We start from the raw sequence: 20,413 nt of genomic DNA, 5'->3' as shown, positions 1-20,413 counted from the left end.
CAGTAAAGCGCAAGGCGGTGGCAAAACGCACAATTAACGCCTAGCGCTTTTTTGAACTATGATAGCAATGGAATCTTAAATTAGAACAGTTGTTCTTCAGGTTTAGGCACTTGTTCTACATGAACAGAGTACAGTAAGACGCAAGAATATAATACTTAAAAATAGAAAATGAGCTCATAGACCTTACCACATTCTTGGTTCGGGACCAGTACAGAACAAGGCGTTCCCAGTCATCGTCCAGTAAATGTGTCTCAGGAGAACGTAAGGGAATTTGATGAGTTTCTTTGCCGGTGAAGTACGTTTTCTTCAGGTAATTCCGATACTGCCACCAAGCATTCTTGAAGATAGCAGAGGTATTAGCACAGGTTACCTCATCCTGAGTTTCCAAATCGGTCCTTCTCTATAGAGAAAAATGGGAAAATTTGCTGTATTATAACCATCATGGAGGTAGGATGTATGGGACGAAGCAAAGTAATTGCCATGAATAACATTACTTACACATAACTCCTGGACAAACACCTGCAACTGGCATTTTCCTTCATCTTCAGTATAATATTTCCAAGATGGGAAGATACGCACATACGATTTAACAACATCAAATGCGATAGATGCTAAACTACGACTAGCTGGTTGTGCTTCCTCCACAGGAATAGGCGTACTAACTGGTGGAGTTGGGGTTCGCCGTGATAGTACTGGCCCTTTGGGCACTGGAGCTGCCTTACTAACTGCTCTTGTTTGGGAGCTCTGTGGTGGAGATGGTGCTGTGTCAACAGGAACTGGGTTACTATCGGCTGGGGTTGGGGTTAGATTGGGTGAAGCTGGTTCTCTGTCCATCGCAGTAGGGGTACAATCTGCGAGAGTTTGGGTTATGTGTGGTAGGGCTGGTTCTTGTGCATGTACAACCGGGGTGCTATCTCCACCAAGAGGTAGCACTGTTTTATTTGAAGACCGTGTTTTTAGTCCGCTAGATACTGGCATCACCCGCTCCAATTCAAATGGCTGATAAACAGGAAACATAGTTGAATGTACAGACATTGTATGAGAGACAGATGCAATAGATAGTGTGGAAAAAAGAGGGCATGAAATAGTTGACATGTATATTGTTTAACTAAAACGGATAGCATGACATAATTTCACATATATGATGTCTATCTAAACTGGATAGCATAGCATAACATAATTCAAAGATATGATGAATAACTAAACAGGATCGCATGACATAATTCACCTACATGTTATCTAAGTAATCAGGATCGCATCATTTAATTCACATATGTGATTTATATGCTAAACAGAGGGCATTCGATATGATGTCTGAACTAAGAACATGGTGTTGAATATTGTGTATATGATGTCTAAACTATGCAATGCAAGACACCGTATGCATGATATGAGCAGTATAACCGTGCCAAGTTAGAGCATACACCTCAGTGGGGGAATAGGACTGGTCATCTGTCTCTGAATCCATCTCTGAGGAGCTATCGGGACCCAACAAGAGATCTGCTTCGACAGGTAGCACTGTCTGCTCTGAAGGCCTTGTTTTCACTCCAGATTTTTCCATCTCCCACCCAAATGGCTGATTCACAGGAAGAGTAGTTTAATGTACAAACATTGTCGACAAATGGAAATGTAATGAAGAAAAGGATGGGCAAGATATCATTCAAATATATGATGCCTGGTTAAACAGGATGGCATTGCACATTTCACATATATTATGGCTGGCTAAAAGACATGAGACTGCATAATTCCCATATATGATATAGAAACTAAACAGGTGGCATTACAGAACATGTCTAAACTAAGCAGATGACATATATGATGTCAAAAGTAGGCACTGCAAGGCAACATATGCATGATATGACTAACATCATCATGCCAAGGTAGAGCAAACACCTTGGGGGTAAATAGGAGTGGTCAGCGGCGTCTGAATCCGCCTCAGAACAGATATCTTCCTCTGGATTACAATCTGGAGAGGGGTGGGGAGGGTTTGCCATTGAACCCACCATGGAGCGATGTCTGCATGACATTGTATTGCCGCGCAAAACTCTTCTCTTTTTCTCTACATGTTCAGCATGACTGTGTACAATATCTGACATGCATACGAAAAAAATATGGTGAGATTATGTAAGGAGAGCATGCAGAAATTTAGAGTGATGGTAACAACCAGTGGATCGACGTTTTTCCGTTGAACCAAAATAGCCCTAATGGATCGACGTGAATGTATAGTAATAAGTGATGCAACAAGTGTACAACCTCTTTGCCGTAGCCGTGTCGACCTCAGCATCATTGGGTTGGTCGCTGAAGCAGTTGAGGCAGAGGTGGCTGTCGGAGGTGTGGAGGAAGATCTGAGGAATCTGTAGACGGCGTCCAGGGCACTGCTCTGTTGTGATGGATCGTTCTGTCGTTGGAGCAGCTCCGGTGAGCCGTAAGACGTCAAGGCTGAAGCAGCACAAGACAGACATCGTCAATCTCAAGTGGGATTCTAATAGCATCTCCAATAGATGATGTAAAATGGATGTAAAATTAACATCACCAAAAACCACCTGACTACAACAGATGAGGTAAAAACTGTTGACTCTGAACTTAACTGTCGAAACTGAAATTTACTGTGGAATCTGAATGCTACTGTCGAAACTGAACGCAATGGTAGCAGAGAGGCACTTGACATGTAGTTTAGGGAGGGCCTGCAGTTCATCTTCAACCTGCACCCCCCTGAGCCGCCAGCCACCACCGGCCGAACCGCCGGCCCCAGCGCCGCCTCGCCGCCCCGAAACAACTCGCCACCGCCGCCCCGGCCAGCCCTCTAGGCCCCCCGCCCCCACCCTGAACCCTAAGATAGATAGTGGGGTACCTCTCCGGCGAGCCCCCGTCCCCGCTGCGGGTGGTTCTTCCTTAACTCCGGCGAGCCCCCCCAACCCCTGAAAATCGACTGACCCAAAAGTCGATTCAGTCGACTGAAGTGTGGCTTAATCGGAGCAGAGCAGCAGCACGAGCGAGGGGGAGAGCAGCAGCAGCAGCTGGGCGAGCGAGCGATCGAGCGAGAGCCGGAGCAGCAGCAGCAGCGCGAGCGAGCGAGCGAGAGCCGGAGCAGCAGCAGCAGATCCGGCTGGTATGGACGCCGCCGCCGAAGGGGCCTCGCACTGGGGGAGAGCCGCCGTGGAGATGTCGCCCGCGGCGCCGGCTTCAAGGTAGCCGCTCCATGGGGGTGCGGGATGGAGCACCGTCGGCGCCGGGAGGTCGAGTTAAGGAGAAGGTGCGATGCGATGAGTGTACAACCTCTTTGGTGGCGCCGAGTAGGCCTCGGCTTCGTCCGAGGAGTCGGTGAGGATGCTGCGGTTCCGGTGGAGCAGGTTAAGGCGGCGCTGTGGGGATGGAGCAGCCGCGATAGACGAGGCGATCGTCGGAGCAGCTCCTTGGAGGTGGAGGACGGGGCGGCTGAACCGGCGGGACGGCGAGATGGACGACGGATCCTCATCCGGGGAGGTGGACGAGGGACGTCGAGCTGTTGCGGTGGACGACGTCGTCGGGGAAGAGGCTCCGGCTGGGCAGCGGTGACGTGGCGGACGGAGGAGGGTGGGGTTTCGCGGCTGGAGCGGAGAGGTTATGGCGGCCTGGGATTTCGAATGGCGAAAAGGGGGCGATGGGAGGGGGTGAAGCATGACTTAGGGACGCGCTTGTCCAAAATGTAGGGTGTGTTACAAAAGTACCCCCCACCGATTTGAACTAGCGGCCCTTTCGGCTCAGGGTTAGAAGGGGGATTTCGCGTGTCGGGATTTGGCAGCTGGAGGGAGTTTTCGCGCGCGTTGTAATTTCGGGATAGCAAGGCGCGGGTTGTGAAGGCGCCAGTTTTGGGAGCACGATATCTGAATTTTCGGGATATAACAAGACGCGGGTTGAATTTTAGGGACAAGCCTAACGTGTAGTAATATTGTACTTGTACGTACCAAATCAATTCGCACTTCCCTCAACCAAAAAGAAAACGAAAAAAATAAAACTATTCACACCACACAAAGAGAGAGTCTTGCCCCGTTTTACTATACAAATGCTATTCAAAGCTACTCCCTCCTTCCATCTATATAGGGCCTAATGCGTTTTTCGATGCTAACTTTGACCAAATATTAGAGCAATGATATATGACATGCAACTTACACAAAGCACACCGTTAAATTCGTCTGTGAAAGGTTCTTTCAATGATATAATTTTCACATTGTGCATGTCATGTACTATTAATCTTGTCAATAGTCAAAGGCGGTCTTAAAAATCTCATTACGCCCTATATAGATGGAAGGAGGGAGTATGAATCCATGTTATGTCCGATTAAATTTTTTCGCTTGCTGTATAATGCATGTAACCTACTCATACCAACATTTTAGTGCATTCCAAATGTCTATACTACCGCTGCAATTCGAACTAAATTTGAATTCGTTTCTCTATTTCAATAAGAATCTACAATCATGATTGTTGCCAACTTCAACCATCATAGTTTCCTTGCTATCCGCCAGATATAAATCGGACGGCCTATAATGCAGGATGGCAGGCACACCATCATCAACAACTCCGTTTTTTATAAGAGTAGAGATAAAATATATTAAATGTAGTATAACATGTTCATAACCACACCATGTGTATCACCGTTATATATATTCACACATGCGTCGGTTTGAAACACTATGATAAATTCTTCAAATATCCGAATTCGCTTTTTATAATGAAGTATATATGATCTCTATTCGTCTTTTACACCCACACAACCCTCTTATCTTTGTAGCTAGCGCTAACTTTCTCTTGTGCATGCACACGCCCGCATCCCTCTCACCCTCCCTCAGCATTCTCTAGCTCCATCGCGCAAATTCGTCTTTTCACTTTAGGTCGTTCACCCACGGTGTGTGTAGGCCCCCCAGCTCCTTCTTTACGGCACACATCGATCGATATGCCTCTCTAGCCAGGTGTGCCTAGCACAAACACAAGCTTCCCCTCTTCTCTTGTCACCGTCCATGCCTCACTCCCACCACTCTTTTCATCGTTCTCGTACTCGCACACTCCTCCCCCCTCGATATAGTATGCCTCTCGTACCACCTCCTACATGCATCCCTCTCTCTCTATCCTTCTCCTCGTGCCTCATTTGCTTCTAACACACACATGCATGTATACCGATCGATCTCCCAACATATACCTAGATCGACTTTAACTACCCCCCCATCGATCGACGTACCTCACAAGTTATGTCTCTCCTTTCTCTAACAAAGGGCGATTGATCTTCCTATGTAGTTACGTCTGCTTACCACAGCCACATCGTCCCCCCTCATCATTCGTGCATGCCTCCTGACCCGTCTCTCACACGCACGTGCACAGACAACAAGCAGCCATCTCCTCTCTTATTGATATTGCGGGCGTGCCCTCCGTTTGTCTAGCAAGCCTATCCCACCATTTGTTAGAAGCAACTCCACTACCACCCCCTCCAACACTCTAGCTCTGTCTCTCTCCCAACCTTATTCCTCTCCTGCACATATGCATGGATGCCGATCGATCTCCCTTAATACATGAGGCAGATCGATCTCCTTAATACATGAGGTAGGCCTCTCTCCTCCTCCACACATATACCAGCCATTGTACCTCTATAGTTAATTGGGCCTCCCTCTTCCCCCACCACACACCGATAGTCGAGCGCTGCAGGTAGGTATCCATGCCACAGAGACAAACTGCACATGTCCCATCTCACGTTCCAGTAGGCCAGCCACTCTATATCTTTGACGTGGGCACACACAAATTCGATGGCACTCTTTATCGATCGCGCGCGCACACACACACACATCATCCCTCTCTTCGATTCTATGGACACCTCAAGCCGATGATACCTCCACTCTCTTCTCGTGGATCGCCCCCTCTATATATATGTTATATCCAGGACTCTATTTCACACACATTGCATATGTTACATTTTTTGATTGACCCCCCCCCAAAAACTCTCAAGAACCCACACACTATATCTCTCTAGGTTTGTATCTCTCTCACACAACCCCACGTAGGTGGTGTACGTATACAAGAAGAGAATAGGTGCACCGTGCACGTACTCACGCTTCGTGCCCAGCCACACCCGCGCGGGTACACGGTGGAGCTCATTTCTTTACGAAATGGCAGCCCACGTGCTAATTTGAACGCCTGTAGCGGTTGTTTACCTAGGGAGGTCGTGTACCACGCGTGCACGAAACAAAGTTCGACTTGACGCGTTGCCGCGTTATTTTTAAATAAAGTTATAGCGCTCAATGGCACGTACACAGAATATAAAATGATTTTTATGGAGAAAAAGGTAGTCCGCTCACTATATACAATGGAGCCTGCCTGCCTGGTTTGTCGCTCTTCAGAGTATCTCACACAAGGCTGCGGTGGCCTCTCTCTCTCTCACCGTTGGTCACTGATCCGGCCGCATCCCGTCCGCCGGGGGAAAGGGAGTGCGGTGGCCTCTCTCTCTCTCTCACCGTTGGTCACTGATCCGGCCGCATCCCGTCCGCCGGGGGAAAGGGAGGAAGTGCATCGTTTCTCCGTTTGACGGCGCCGAGGCAGCACGTCCCGATCTGCGGTACACGCCGTTCTCTCTGACCAAGCTCCGGCGCGGCAGGGCCTACGCCACCTGCTCGCAGATTCCGCCCGCCGCCGCTCACCTAGTTACATCCCGACGACCTCCAGGTATCCCCTCCGGCCTTGCTCCACTGCCCGTCTTCCCACGTCGCTGCATGTGGATCTTCCATAGTTCTTTGCCCAAAACGTAGCTCGTCCGGCGTACTTTCCATATTGCATTCTCGTCCTCACACCGTTTTAGACAAACACAACCGTGTTGTTATCTTCCCTTAGGACAAGGAATATGCTTCTTTTTTGTCGTCGCATGTGTCATCAACTGTTATTGGCCAGTAATTGTTTCCTTTCTACTCGTTGCTATTGCGACCTTTTGGTGAACTGCACAAATCACTTTTTTCTTAAGAGTGTTTTGTGCAGTTGTACTAAAATGTCACACGGGCAACGTCTCTACATTTCAGTGCGACTGCACAAAGGGAGATTGGTTTTGCTCTATCCTCCTCATCCAACTCCGAGCCTAATCTTCTCCAACTAGTTAGTCTTAAGAGAGACTGCAAAGGTGACCGGCTTCTATTTGTGTGTTTATTGTTTCATCAGCAGTCCTCTATTATCGTAATCACACTTAATATCTTTGGAACAGGGACGCTCAGCTCTATTTTAGTGGAACTGCACAAAATGATCGGAATGTTGCATGCTCCAGACAGCTACTTTTTTCCCAACATGCCTTGTTGATTTAGACAGAGCTGGGGGGACGTTGCTGCCAATGAAAGCATGGATCAATTTTAATTTAACACCTTCTCACAACTCTGTCTTCAGTTGTGATGTAATTATTAGCTCTGATCTGCTAATAATTGACATGCATTAGCAAGGAAGTTAGTTTTTTATTGTTTCCGAAAGAGCATCGATGGCAAGACACGCGAAACAAAAGCTGAAAGCTCACACCATTGTACAATTTCATGTCGCTGGAAAATTATTTGTATAGTACGTCAATTATGTAAACAAATGATGGAAGCTTGATAGCATTGCCAGAAGCCTCTTCATCATCCGGGTCCATGTGCCATGCACAAAATTATACTCCTTCATTCCTAAATATTTGTCTTTTTACAAATTTCAAACGGCATATTTTAGAGTGTAGATTCACTCATTTTGCTTCGTATGTGTACTCCCTCCGTTCCTAAATATTCTATTCGTCTTTCTAGAGATTTCAACAAGTGACTACATACGGAGCAAAATGAGTGAATCTACACTCTAAAATATGTCTATATACATCCGTATGTGCCAGTCCATTTGAAATCTCTAAAAAGACAAATATTTGAGTAGTCACTCGTTGAAATCTCTAGAAAGACAAATACTCCGGAGTATATTTAAGAACCGAGGGGTAGTGCACAACCGCATGGGAGACTCAGCCCGGTCGTTGCGCCGCATTAATAGTGAGTAATGAGCAGTCAAATCATAAGCCCCACCTTTCCCACTGTAAGTTGCTCTGAAGAAGCAACCATCAATACGCTCTTCTTTGAATCCGCTCATACTACTCCATCCGTCACTGTTTATACAGCGCGCTTCAGAAAAAAGAAAAAAAATCTGTGGGACCAAGGCGACTAGCGATCGGCCTGAAAAATAGCATTGGTAGTTATAGCACGGCGTCTATTACTAGAGGGAATAATGCGTACACACATGCATGTAGTGCATCCACCCCGGGTACACACATGCATGCACTTACTCCACTCCGTAGTAGTACAGTACATGGAGAGAAAATTCTGGACTTGATTGCGGTTACCACGCCCTAATTAATTGAGCATTAAACCAAACGCGTCTAAAGTCTCTCTGGTGGTGGAAATGCATTGAGAGAAATGCATCATAATAAAGCGCGCCCTGTAAACTGTGACGGAGGGAGGAGTAGTATGAAGGTGCAAAACCAAGTACGCGTATGGCCAGTCGGTCAACGCACCTCCTCTTGGCATATCACTGACATGTGGGACAGGAGTATGAGCAAACCGATCACAATTGACGGCAAAGAGCCAACCCGCCGTTCCTTGAGAGAGACGAGGAGCGAGAACACACAGACGGGCTCGCACGGAGGCCAAGATATATTCGAGCATGGTTGGTTGATCGATATCATTCATTACATGTTGGGCTACCGTTTTCCGCCCTTCTCCGGAATAAACGTGTACTTTATCAGAGATAAAAAAATAAGAGTACAGACGCTCCACCATGCGGTTCTAGTAGTAGTACTACTCGTACTACTACGCTTGGCTCTTCGCCTCTTCATGAAGTCGAACAATGATGGTACTCCGCATGTTGGGTACTACTGTGTATGCCTCTAACAATCTGACACCGAATGGACTAATGCATGTCCACCGAGGGTAGGTTGCATTAGTCAAAAGGCGTAAGCGAGCTTCAGCTTGTCCTGCAAGCTTCTCCTCGTTCTGCGAGTTGACAGGACACACCAAAAAGTAGTGCTAGTCCATACTCCCTCCTTTCCGGTTAATATGGCTTAATCTTTTGCGGGTAAATGAGAGAGCTTTATTCATATATAAGCATTCTTAGGACGATCAGCGAAGACACTTGTCACAAGGAAGCGAGGTACCTCGTAAAAAAAAGAAGTAGGAAGCGAGGTGTTTCATCAAGCTAGCTCTCGGCCACATTCAAAGTGCAGCAAGCACGGTTCGCACGAAGATGCGCCGCAAGGTTTGCTGACCTATTTACATGCTGAATAACAAAAAAGAGGAAATATTACCGAGCGCTACTATCCGTAGCAGGATATGGGCCAGAATTAAGCGAGAATTGTGGCGAGTGTTCCATGCAATCAACTTCCATTATCACATGCGAGAACCCTCGAAGAGAACCAAATGTGTTGAAGATTGCTTTATCACATTTTAAAATTATGATAAGAGCGCAGACGCTCCTCCATCCGGTTCCTAGTACTAGTATAGTACGTACCTTTATAGACTATAGTAGTAGTACTAGTAAACTTTGCGCTTGGCTGTTCGCCTATTCGGGAAGTCGAACAATAACAGCACTAGTAGTATAGTGTATGCTTCTGGCAATCTGACACCGAATTAACTGTTGCACGTCCACCGCCTGAGCGAGGGAGATCTTGCATTAGTCAAAAGTTTCTCCTTGTCCTGCGAGCCACCGCGCGCAAGCTTCTCCCGTCCCGCAACCTTCTCCTCGTTCGGCAAGTTGACGGGACACATCAAAGTAATGCTAGTCCATACTGCCTCCTCTCCGGTTAATATGGCTTAATTTCAAACGAGATAGATACACTATCTGTCATTGTATATTTTTAAAAATACGGTCAGTGGACTTCATAATACGCTCATTGCGCTCAATATTTTTTTTTCCGGTGTTTATACGGTCACTAGCTCACCCTGACTGAGTATGTGTGTGCATGCACGTGTAGGTTGAGCACTTGAGCGTGACCGTGTGTGTTCCGTCGTGTGCTCGGACATGCATGCATTAGGGCGTCGCGCGCGTTTTTGCGTCCATGTGTACGTGTGACTGTTGCATACACGTAGGGGGAGTACATGTAGGGGCCACTAAGGAGCAGTCAAATCACACAGTAAGTTAGTCGGAAGAAGCAGCCATCATTTCACTCTTGAATGACACGTACGCAATATAAAATGGTTGATATGGTGAGAAAAAGAAAACCACTATATATACACTAGCAGGAGCCTAAGCTACAAGCCTACTTGCTTAGGTTGCTCTCTACACAAGCATAGAACGACGGTCCTGATCCCGCAGCTGGGGGAAGGGAACAATGTTCTGCGTAGACGCGGTCGACATCGGCGAGGGAGAAACCCCACAGTCGGTGCGTCCCAATCGGGGGTCACCGCGGTATGGGCCGATGTTGCGTCCCAACCGCCCTTCTAGCTACAGCCCGACGTCCCAGGTAGTCCATCTTCCTTTTGGAGCCGGCTTGCTCCACTGCCGTAGCTCCGTCTCCATGTCGATCTTTCTCTACTTCTACCGGCTTCTACTTGTGATGAGTTTATGTCTCATGAACTAGTGCCAGTACTATGATTCTAATCACACTTCTTCAATATCTTTGCCATCAGGGATGCTCAGGTCGATTTTAGTGGAACTGCACAAAAGCATCGTATGATCCGAGGGTGCGAGCCGTCTTTCCTTCGACAGGTTCTACCTGGCGAGGAAATTAAATCATGTTTAGGGTTTAAGTCGTAGTGACCCCATCAGTAGTTTTTCTTTCGTACACGCTCTCACAACTTTTTTCTTTAGTTGTGAAGTAAATATTGGCTATGATCTGTGAATCATTGAGATGCATCAGCATGCTTGTTAGTTTTCCTTTGTATTTGATGGAATGTTGTAACGGGGCAACCTTGGAATAGGAATGAAAATGGAGTGGAATGTTTCCGTTTTTCCGGAGAAAAAATGGAAACGGAGAGAAACCAACGTTTTGTTTCGTTGGATCGCGCCATCGAGCAAAACCAACATTTAAATCGCGTCTGTCGGGTTCGTGTCTCACCCTCCTCCATGGCTCGACCCCACACGGTCGCTCGGCATGCCACTCACCGCAAACCGAGTATACGATAACTTTCCCGCCTGCTTGTCGATGGATCGCGCCATGGAGTACTAGCACTACTGGAAGAGATTGACGAGTTGCGGGAGGACAGCAAGCTGTAGCACGGACTCCCAAGAACTTTTTTACATGCATGTTGTAGCCGGCTATTGCGACCTTTGAACGCGGAGCAGCCGCGTGCACCCGGAAGCGGCGCGGGCGACGCTCTCTCGGCCGGCGCGCCGCTTCAATGCCGGCGCCAGTGAGAGGTCGCGTCCGCTCTGGCTGGGCATGAATGCGGCACTGACCGTTTTGGGCGGGAAGCACGCGCGGGTGATGAAGAGGGTTCGGGTTGGTCAGGACCGGCCGTGGCAACGGTCCGGACGTGCGCAAACAAGAGATGTTGTACGTTAATATTGCTGTGTATATAATTAACAACGTAAATAATGTGCCAGTTGGACAAATATGATTGGACATGGAGATGGAAATGGAATTTTACATAAACACGGATATGCATGTCTATGTCTATGTGTGTGTGCGCGACGACTCTCGCGACCTGGAACCGGGGGCGTGTTTTTGATCGAGTTTTCTTTCTTGGTACGTTAGAAAATCAGTTTGTCTAATTCACATCTAGATGTTATTTAAGGATATCACATCTAAGCTCCCACAAGTATATAATGTAGCAACAAGAAACAAAAAAAACTAGGAAAAAAAATAGACCACAAATAGAGTGGACATCAACTTAGATGTGTCCTAGACAGACCCTTAAAAAATTGTCCGCCAGTTTTCATTTCTTTTTTCCGGGAACGCGCGTATTCTATTTAAAACCACTGCTATGGAGAGATTTTTTTACTCCATTATAGCCTCTTGTTTGATAGAGTTTCTCGCGTCTCGCTCTCTCACCCTCTCCATATATGTTACACGCTGGAGGCTCAGCGTTCATTTGCTTGGGTTTGCTATATTCACAGTCTCTCACCCTCTCTTCACCAGATCTAAACAAGACCGCGTTGGCCTCTTGTCTCCCTCGCCCCCCTGACTGCTGGGACCCACCAGCTACATCTTCGCAGGCAAGGAAGTGCCTGACAGTCGGGACCCACCTGGTCGAAGCATACGTAGCGTTGTCATTCTGGTCGCGAACGTGTACGTACATATATACTGGTCGATGTAGAGGCGCGTACGTGTCATAGTAGAGGCGCGCACATAGCATCTACACGTACGTACAGCGGCCAGGGTGCAAGAAAGAAAATACGGCCACATACGTACATAGGGGCAGGGTCTCGAACGCCTACTCGTGCATACGTACGGCGAGGGCTCGTGTACATGGCTGGGTCGGAACGGAGAAACAGCATCGTCGTCGTGTTCATGGGGAGGCAACGGAATGCGTCGTGTTCATGGGGAGGCAACAGAATGCGTCGTGTTCATGGGGAGGGGTGTGGCGTACCGCAAAACGGAGGAAACGGGCCTCCTATGGTCGAAACGGGGGTCCTGTTGATCAGGAGGAGTGTGGCGTACCGCAAAACGGAGGAAACGGACCTCCTACGGTCGAAACGGGGGTCCTGTTGATCGGGAGGGGTGTGGCGTACCGCAAAACGGAGGAAACGGACCTCCTACGGTCGAAACGGGGTCCTATTAATCGGGAGGGGTGTGGAGTACCGCAAAACGGACGAAACGGACCTCCTACGGTCGAAACGGGGGTCCTGTTCATCGGGAGGGGTGTGGCGTACCGCAAAACGGACGAAACGGACCTCCTACGGTCGAAACGGGGGTCCTGTTCATCGGGAGGGGTGTGGCGTACCGCAAAACGGGACTCCACGGGATACTAATCATCTCCACCGTCGACCTCCTCCAGCCTCCACGGGCTACCGTCGACCTCCTCCAGCCTCCACGGGCTACCGTCGACCTCCTCCAGCCTCCACGGGCTCTTGTTAATCCAGCCTCCACCGCGCGCTACTCCACCGGCTACTGTTCAACCACCCCTCCACGGGCACCCCTCCACCGTCTACTATTCATCCAGCCCTCCACACCACGGGGTCCTGTTCAACCACCCCTCCACGGGCACCCCTCCACCGTCTACTGTTCATCCAGCCCTCCACCACACCATGGGGTCCTGTTCATCCAGAGGCAACGCCACCGCCCACTGTTCATCCAACCCCCCCCCCCCGCAACGCTCACTGTTCATCCAATCGATCGGCTTCAGTCAGCAGCAGTAGCGAAGGAATCGCTCGATCGGGTTCAGTTAACAGCCATCGATCGATCGCTCGGGTTTAGTAATGCGTAGCCTGTAGTGCAATTGCTCGGGTTCAGTTAGAGCCCAACGCCTCGCTCGGGTTCAGATAGAGCCAACGCCTCGCACACACGCGCGTACGTGTACGAGAGAAACGCGCATCGCTCGGCCCCCGACCTCCCACCGTAACCGGGAACTCACCGAAATTTTCCTCCCCCTCGCTTCTACCACAGTTTTTTCCGTCATGGACGGCCCAAAGAATGTCATGCAGCTGCGTCTCCGGCCCGCCCAGGACGAAAAGCCCATTTTCTGTCATGATTTTTTGTCATAGAAGTAGGAGCCCACCACATATATGATGATATCGGGTTTTGTCACAATTATCGTCATAGAAGTGTCATATGTATGACAGAAAAAAATTCGTTCGTCCCAAAATGTCACGGATGTGAGTCTGTAGACGGCGTCCAGGGCACTACTCTGTTGTGATGGATGATTCCGTCCTTGGAGCAGCTCCGGCGAGCCATAAGACGTCGAGGCTGAAGTAGTACAAGACAGACATCGTTAATCTCAAGTGGGATTCTAATAGCATCTCCAATAGATGATGTAAAATACATTATCAAAAAGTGATAGATGTAAAATTTACATCACTAATAAAAACACCTGACTACAACAGATGAGGTAAAAACCGTTGACTCTGAACTTAACTGTCGAAACTGAAATTTACTATGGAATCTAAATGTTACTATCGAAACTGAACGAACTGGTAGCAGAGAGGCACTTCACATGTAGTTTAGGCCGCTCGAGCACTAGTAGTAGAGTAAACAGTGATCTAAATCAGCAGACGATCGACGGGGAACACAGTAGCAGATAGCAACTGCAGCAGCAGCGCCTGGACGAGCAGCAACTCATGTAGCTGCATCAGCCCGTGTACCAACATCAGGAGTGCGAGCGAGAGCAAAAGCATAGCAGCAGCACGAGCGAGAGGGCGATCAGAGCAGCAACAGGAGCGGGGGGAGAGGAGAGCAGCAGCGCGAGCGAGAGCCGGAGCAGCAGCAGCAGTGCGAGCGAGCGAGAGACGGAGCAACAACAGCGCGAGCTAGCGAGCGAGAGCCAGAGTAGCAGCAGCGCGAGCGAGCGAGCAAGAGCCGGAGCAGCAGCAGCAGCGCGAGCGAGCGAGCGAGAGCCGAAGCAGCAGCAGCAGATCCGGCTGGTATGGACACTTCCGCCGAAGGGGCCTCGCACTGGGGAGAGCCGCCGTGGAGTTGTCGCCCGCGGCGCCGGCTTCGAGGTAGCCGCGCCATGGGGGTGCGGGATGGAGCACCGTCGGCGTCGGGAGGTCGAGTTAAGGAGAAGGTGCGATGCAATGAGTGTACAACCTCTTTGGTGGCGCCGAGTAGGCCTCGGCTTCGTTTGAGGAGTCAGTGAGGACGTTGCGGTTCCGGTGGAGCAGGTTAAGGCGACGTTGTGGGGATGGAGCAGCCGCGATAGACGAGGCCATCGTCGGAGCAGCTCCTTGGAGGTGGAGGACAGGGTGGCTGAACCGGCGGGACGACGAGATCGATGACTGATCCTCATCCGGGGGAGGAGGATGAGGGACGTCGAGCTATTGCGGTGGATGATGTCGTTGGGGAAGAGCCTCCGGCTGGGCAGCGGTGAGGTGACGGACGGAGGAGGGTGGGGTTTCGTGGCTGGAGCAGAGAGGTTATGACAGCCTGGGATTTCGAATGGCGAAAAGGAGGCAATGGGAGGGGGTACCATGACTTAGGGACGCGCTTGTCCAAAATGTAGGGTGTGTTACAAAAGTACCCCCACCGATTTGAACTAGCGGCCCTTTCGGCTCAGGGTTAGAAGGGGGATTTCACGTGTCGGGATTTGGCAGCTAGAGGGAGTCTTCGCGCGCATTGTAATTTCGGGATAGCAAGCGCGGGTTGTGAAGGCGCGAGTTTTGGGAGCACGATATCTGAATTTTTGGGATACAACAAGGCGCGGGTTGAATTTTAGGGACAAGCCTAACGTGTAATATTGTACTTGTACCGTACCAAATCAATTCGCACTTCCATCAACGAAAAAAATGAAAAATATAAAACTATTCACAGCACACAAAGAGCGAGTCTTCTCCCGTTTACTATACAAATGCTATTCAAAGCTATGAGTCCAGTCTATATTACCGCTGCAATTCAAACTAAATTTGAGTTCGTTTCTCTATTTGAATAAGAATCTCAATCATGATTGTTGCCAACTTCAACCACCATTCGTGTATTACCTTAACAACACACCACATGATTACGATAGAGATAGATATGAACTATGTGTACTATATGAACTCGAATTCAATTTTTTGAATACACTTGATGTTGATTCCAAATAATAGTACATTTGATGTACTAACTAGATATTCATAATCTAAACCATGTTCCATACGTACACCGTGTTTATCACACAAAGTATAGTGCCCCGCTCCCTACATTATGACAAGTATTTAGCCCTGAGCTGCAAAAGCCACACATTATCCCAAATTATAATCAATGTTCTACATTATAATATCTTCTTCAAATATCTGAATCCACTTTTTTATAATGAATTATGATCTCCATTCATCTTTTACACCTTCTTGATTGTCTTCTCTTTGTAGCTAGCTAACGCTAACTTCCTATCGTGCATGCACACGCCCGCCCCCCTCTCACCCTCCCTCGGCGTCCCCTCCATCGCGCACATTCGTTATTTCTCTTTAGGTCGTTCACCCATGGTGTGTGTAGGCAACCCGGCTCCTTCTTTCCGGCACACACCGGTCGATATACCTCTCTAGCCAAGTGTGCCTACCACAAACACATACTTCCCCTCTTCTCTTCTCACCGTCCATGCCCCCCTATGTCCAATACGGTTCCACGCAGGTGCACACTCCCGCCCCTCTTTTCATCGATCTCATACTCGCACACTCCTCCACCCTCGACATAGTAGGCCTCTTGCACCACCTCCTAGATGCACCCCTGTCCCCCTGTCCGTCTCTCCGGACCTAATTTGCTTCTAACACATGCATGCATGTATACGTACTGATCTCCCTACATATAGCTAGGTCGACTATAATTCTTTTTTCCCACACACCGATAGACTTACCTCACTAGTTATGTCTCTCCCTTTCTCGGACACATGACAGTTGATCTTCCTATGTAGTTACGTCTGCTTACCACAACCATATCGTCCCCTTCATCATCCTTGCATACCTCCCGACCCGTCTCTCACATGCACGTGCATAGTCAGGCAGACATCCTCGGCCCTCTCTTATTGATATTGCGCTCGTAACCTCCGTTTGTCTAGCAGGCCTCTCCCACCATTTGTGAGAAGCAACTTGATACGTCTCCAACATATCTACTTTTTCTCACGCTTCTCCTCTTGTTTCGGACTCTAATTTGTATGATTTGAATGAAACTAACCCCGGACTGACGCTGTTATCAGCAGAACTACCATGGTGTTGTTTTTATGCAGAAATAGAAGTTCTCGGAATGGAACAAAACTTTGCGAGGATTTTTTAAATCAATAATAAGAATTTCTGGAGCCAAGACCTGCCGGAGAGGGGCACCTGGGTGGGCACAACCCACCAGGGCGCGCCCCCTCTCCTGGCGCGCCCAGGTGGGTTGTACCCACCTGGTGGCCTCGCTGACGACCCCCCTGATACTATAAAATCACATATTTCCAGAAAAAAATAAAGGGGGAAGAATTATCAGGATCCACGAGACGGAGCCGCCGCCAAGCCATGTTCTTCCTCAGGAGGGCAGATCTGGAGTACGTTTGGGGCTCCGAAGAGGGGGATCTTCGTTCTTCATCATCACCAACCCATCTCCATCGCCAATTCCATGATGCTCCCCACCGGGAGTGAGTAATTCCTTTGTAGGCTCGCTGGTCAGTGAGGATTTGGATGAGATTCATCATGTAATCGAGTTAGTTTTGTTAGGGCCAGATCCCTAGTATCCACTATGTTCTTAGATTGATGTTGCTATGACTTTGCTATGCTTAATGCTTGTCACTTTGTGCCCGGGTGCCATGAACTCAGATCTGAACCGTTTATGTATTCATCATTATATCCAGGTTTTAGATCCGATCTTGAAAGTTATAGTCACCTACTACGGTTATGATCCGACAACGCCGGAGTGACAACAACCAGGCCCACTCTTGGTGATGACCGTAGTTTGAGGAGTTCATGTATTCACTATGTGTTAATGCTTTGTTCCGGTTCTCTATTAAAAGGAGGCCTTAATATCCCTTAGTTTCCAATATGGACCCCGCTGCCACGGGAGGGTAGGACAAAAGATGTCAAGCAAGTTCTTTTAATAAAGCACGTATGACTATTTACAGAATACATGCCTACATTATATCGATGAACTGGAGCTAGTGTCGTATCGCCCTAGGTTATAACTGTCTCATGATGAATATCAGCCAACAAGTCACCGATCCAATGCCTACGAATTTATCCTATATTGTTTCTGCTAAGTTACTACTGCTATCATCACTGTTACACTTGCTACAAAATTACTGCTATCACTGTTACTGTTACCATTGGTGTTGTCACTACTATCAAAACTATCATATTACTGTGCTACTGATTACTTGCTATAGATAATTAATCTCCAGGTGTGGTTGAATTGACAACTCAGTTGCTAATACCTTCAAATATTCTTTGGCTCCCCTTGTGTCTTGTGTCGAATCTATAAATTTGGGTTGAATACTCTACCCTCAAAAACTGTTGCGATCCCCTATACTTGTGGGTTATCAAGACCTTTTTCTGGCGCCATTGCCGGGGAGCATAGCTATATTTGTTGAGTCACTTGGGATTATTATCATATTATCACTATGAAGAATCTGAAGGATCCAAAGACTAAGATATTTCCCTCAAAGAAGAGGGGAGGTAAGGAACTACCATCCAGTTCTGCTTTAGATTCACCTTCTGTTATGACTAAACTTGCAACACCACCACATGCTATCTATCCTGATATGTCACAAGTTATTGATGATGCTACTTCTACTATGAATGATGCTTATGATGATGCTAGTACCTTGCTTGATAATGATGATGTGCCACTTGGTGAATTTCTTGATAAACAAATTGCTAGAGTTATACAACATGATGTTGTTGAATATGATGATGAGTTTGAAACTAAATCTCCTGAAACACCTGCTAGAACTAGCCTTCCTAGATATGAATGGCCTAAGGTACCGGAAGGTTATGTTATGAGTGAAGAAACAACTACAGATATTCTTGCTTGAAATCATAGAGATGATCTAGACAAATTATTACACAAGTATAAAGAAAAATCTCTGAATGCTAGAATGAAATGTGATCCTAAGTTTGCTACTTCACCTATTTTTATTGATGATAAGGATTACGAATTCTCTGTCGACCCAGAGTTAATTACTTTGGTTGAATCTGATCCTTTCCATGGTTATGAAACTGAAACTGTTGTGGCACATCTTACTAAGTTGAATGATATAGCCACCCTTTTTACACATGATGAGAAAACTCGCTACTACTTTATTCTCAAATTATTTCCTTTCTCATTAAAGGGTGATGCTAAAGCTTGGTACAATACTCTTGCTCCTGGTTGTGTGCGTAGTCCCTAGGATATGATTAATTACTTCTCTGAAAAATATTTTCCTGCTCATAAGAAACAAGCTGCCTTACAGGAAATATTTAACTTTGTGAATATTAAAGAAGAGAGTCTCCCACAAGCTTGGGGAGGCTTTTCCAGTTACTTAATGCTTTGCCTGATCATCCTCTTAAGAAAAATGAAATACTTGATATCTTCTATAATGGACTAACCGATGCTTCTAGGGACTTCCTAGATAGTTGTGTTGGTTGTGTTTTCGGGGAACGAACTGTTGGACAAGCTGAAGAATTATTGAATAACATATTGAAAAATTATGATGATTGGACTATTCTTGAACCACCGGCTAAACCCACTCCGAAGAAAATAGGAATATTATTTCTCAGTTCTAAAGATATGCAAGAGGCAAAGAAATCTATCATGGAAAAAGGTATTAAAGCTGAGGATGTTAAAAATTTACCTCCTATTGAAGAAATACATGGGCTTAATACACCACCACTGCCTAAGGTGGTAGAGGTAAATTCTCTTATGAAGTTCAATGAAAATGATAATCCTCACAACATGCATCCTAGTCAATGCCTTTATGAGTTTGAAAACTACACTAGAAAACAAGATCACTTGAATGCAAATGTTATGAAACAATTGAAATATAATTCTGATATGATTGCTCGCTTGAGTGACTTCTTATTTAGAATCTCAAATGATGTTAGAGGTGTTGGAAAGCATGCTTCTACGGTTCAAACCCAGTTAGAACAAGTTGCTAAATCTCAAAGAGAATTACTTGATGAAATGAATCATAATATGCATGACTTTGCTATTAGAGTTGCAACTATAGGAGGTAAAATGACTCAGGAACCACTTTATCCTGAGGGACACCCAAAAAGAATTGAACAAGATTCACAAAGAGCTAACACTAGTGCACCTAGTCCTTCTAGAAAGAAAAAGAAGAAGAAAAATGTGGGACTTTGCACACTTCTAGTGAACCTGAATTAGAGAAACCCCCTGATAATGAGACTGAAACTCAATTTGGTAATGAACACTCACCTAGTGATAATGAAAAAGATAATGATGAGTTTCATGAAGACTCTCAACCAAAAAATTATAAAGAACAAGATAATGATGTTGAGATGGAACCACCTGTTGATATTGATAACCCACAACCTAAGAATAAAAGGTATGATAAAAGAGACTTTGTTGCTAGAAAACACGGTAAAGAAAGAGAACCGTGGGTTCAAAAACCTATGCCTTTTCCACCCAAGTCAACTAAAAAGAAAGATGATGAAGAATTTGAACGATTTGCTAAAATGTTGAGGCCAGTGTTTTTGCGTACTCGCGTGACTGATATCTTGAAAATATGTCCTTATGCAAAGTATATGAAAGACATCATCACAAATAAGAGAAAAATACCGGAAGCTGAAATCTCCAATATGCTTGCTAATTATACTTTTAAAGATGGAGTACCTAAAAACCTTGGAGATCCGGGAATACCAACTATACCCTGCTCTC

Source organism: Triticum aestivum, chromosome 4D (assembly GCF_018294505.1).
Source record: "Triticum aestivum cultivar Chinese Spring chromosome 4D, IWGSC CS RefSeq v2.1, whole genome shotgun sequence".
Classification (NCBI taxonomy): Eukaryota; Viridiplantae; Streptophyta; class Magnoliopsida; order Poales; family Poaceae; genus Triticum; species Triticum aestivum.
This window is presented reverse-complemented; position numbering follows the sequence as displayed.